The sequence below is a fragment of the Myxine glutinosa genome, chromosome 10 (genome assembly GCF_964187855.1).
Source record: "Myxine glutinosa chromosome 10, kmMyxGlut1.1, whole genome shotgun sequence".
NCBI lineage: Eukaryota > Metazoa > Chordata > Myxini > Myxiniformes > Myxinidae > Myxine > Myxine glutinosa.
In genome coordinates this window covers 22,471,050-22,474,133 of record NC_136270.1, presented here as the reverse complement: position 1 = coordinate 22,474,133, position 3,084 = coordinate 22,471,050, and the positions used below count along the sequence as shown (strand labels likewise).

At 40.5% G+C, this 3,084-nt stretch overlaps 1 long non-coding RNA gene across 1 annotated transcript; it reads right to left on the bottom strand.

The window, feature by feature from the left end:
- Positions 1–967: 967 nt before the first annotated feature.
- On the bottom strand, positions 968–1,905 carry LOC137433650 (uncharacterized). The gene is made up of 3 exons (XR_010985699.2): positions 1,771–1,905; positions 1,242–1,339; positions 968–1,082 (listed from the first exon to the last, which is right to left on the bottom strand). It is a non-coding gene; the product is annotated as an uncharacterized LOC137433650 (long non-coding RNA).
- Between the last annotated feature and the right edge of the window lie 1,179 nt (positions 1,906–3,084).

Sequence of the window (3,084 nt, the reverse complement as noted above, 5' to 3'; positions counted from 1 at the left end):
ACTTTCCTTGCGGTTTGAACTCTGCCTCACAGCAACAGCAGACCAGCACATCACACTAGTTAACGACGGTGCAATCTTCGCAACACCAACGAAAACTGCTCTCCCAAGCAAATTTGAAGGGATATGAACAGAAAACTTACGCAGACACCCACACAAAATACCAGCAGCTGTGGCCAAATCTCTGCCAAGCATTTGTTGGTTTCCTGTGCAAATATTAACGGAGAAATATTTGTTTGAATTAAAGATGCCACGATCATTGCGCAATTTTAATAAAAAGAATCAAAGATTGTTACATGTAATATATTCATGGATATACACAGAGCTAAGAAATAAAACCACATCACACGTTAACAACATTTTAATAAAACACAAATACACGGGTTAGTGATATCACACATGTACATATGTACACTGAGTGTGTGTACAGTAACTGTACACTGGGTATGCCTGTCAATCACTGGCCTTTGAACAGCACCAGCTTGGTTGACTCGTGTCTTATTGACATCCCCATTCGCCTAACATTGTAGGTCTTTGCAATGGGGTGCTGCCTCAGGTCATAATACGCATTGGTGAGAATACCTATCAGGTCGTACAGGTGATTATCTATGCCATATTGGGTTTCAATGATATGATTGCCCATATCAAAGAGTTCTTCTGAAGCTGTCATTTCCTTCACACATAGTAGAACCTGCTGAAATGTACAGAGTTTGACTGTGTGCACATCCATAAGGCTCTGGATGGCCTTCTCAGCAGTGTGCAAGACCTTCACCACACCTGGTGATGGGATCATAAGACCACCATTGTTCTTCAGCCTGAGCAGGTGGTAGGACTGAGAATAATCCTGAGGCATCGAATCGGAGAACAAAGCAAGTCTGCAAGTGTTGCACTGCACAGCTTTGGACACACGCCTGACTATCCATCCGGCAATGTATGTGATGCTGTTGTCCAGTAGGTAAAAGTCCACAGGTAAAAAGTGTTGGCTGCACACGACATCCCAGGGCTTTGGCTTCCACCCCTCTACCCGTTTCATCTGAATACACCATTTCCTTCTTCTTTCTTCATGCCCTTCACTGGTGGGGAAGCTGAAAATAAGATAGCTAATTGTTTAAATTCAATCTGATTGAGCTGCATGGAAAGCAGACCTCAAACCTGCAGATTTGATTAGGTCTACTACCCTGTAAACACAAATAAGAGATATACATGTCATATATTTAGAAGAGATATTGTGGTATTCGACTTACAGATGAAATGTCAGACCATTCCCCTTCCTCTGTATATTTCGGCATCTTGCATGTGCACACTGCCTGGGCATCTTAACTGTAGCCTAGGCTACTCCCTCCTATATTTGAAGAAAGAACAAGCACAATGTAAAAGTTAATGCTTATATTTATAATGCTTATATAAATATAATAGGCCTACCTTTGACTGCTTGGCAATAATATTGAATACAGGATAAGTCAACCCCTTGGTGTTGAAGATCTCGGTCGAGAATTCTAACCTCATGAGAATTCCTGAACATGGCCAAGTTTCCTCATGAGTCATGCATAGTCCCAAATGTGCCCCAGAATCTCCTATCTTTATTCAATGATTTATGAGAGCTGCATTTTGGAGGTACATGTACCTCATGGACAGAACATTTAAGAGAATTAACATTCTACTATGAACCAGTGTTAGTGTAGACAGGCAGACGATGCGTTAAATATCACCAAAGTTACAACATTATCAGAGTCTGGCAACTGAATGTGTTTTAATCCAATGTACGACACTAACCTGATACTTTGTTCGCCAGTTGTAGTCAATTTAATCAACAATAACTTGCAAATGACGATGACGCGAGTGCATTCCACAGATGGCAACTTGAAAGCTTTCCTGTGGCAAGATGGCGGCCGGAAATCTCGCCCTGTCGTGACCCACTGCCAATCTATATATATATATCTATGAACACAGCAAGGTGCAGTGGGCTGACCAAGATGGCGGGCTGCCATATTGGTACATCACTACATCTGTTTTTTTTCTTATGAGCACCTCGTTAATCATCTTCCAAACGGGTGTTATAACACACCCAAACACCCAGTTTTCATCCTTGCAATCTGTTGGAGGTCCACGTGTATGCAAGCAAAGTTTGAGGCCTCTAGGTTTCATGTTTTTTGAGTTTTGGAGGAGACAGACAGATGGACGGCCGGACACTGCCTTTTATTATTATATTTAGAAAATAATTATATATATATATATATATATGTGTGTGTGTGTGTGTGTGTGTGTGTGTGTGTGTGTGTGTGTGTGTGTGTGTGTGTGTGTGTGTGTGTGTGTGTGTGTGTGTATTGTCAAGCCCGCACAGCCGATGATGGATAGCCGGTCGGTCTTTACTCCGAGGCAGTCAAGCTGAAATTGGCGGTCAGTCCATTATGCGCAGGCAAAGGAACCAGGGTGCTTACCTGCGCAGAGCTCAAGGGGTTTATATCCGAAACCCACGAACACAGAAACACAACACAACAAATGAAATTTACAATAATGGATTTAATGAAGTAAAGGATTTAATGGATTTAATGAAATGGTATGTTGGCATGTATTATGTTAGCCTTGATATATTATGTTAGCAAGCTAATTATGTTAGCATGAAGCTTGCTTGATGTATTACGTTAGCATAAAGCATTTGTACATGTGATGGTGTTCTGTGTGTATTATTTGTACATGTGATGGTGTTCTGTGTTCTGTGTGTATTATTTGTATACCACCTTTATGCATGCAAATGAGGCATGACATTAAACTCCTTGAATGTCATCGAAAATTAATTTTTCTCTTGCTGAAAAACGTAAAGTACTGCACCTGACATTACGTACCTTAATCTACTCGAAAACTGCCAAATGAGAGCAATGTAAATGCTTGAGAAATGTGTATAATGCAATTTTCACGTTTCGTGATTATAGGAGAAACATTATTATCATTTCAGAATGACACGTTCTACTCTCCTTCAAATGAACAACATGTGTGCTTGGCAGAACAATCAGATATTTACGAAAAAACAATCAAACAAAACAACAATGCCAAATTAACTATTGCAAGCATAACTTGTCTCATAGTTGC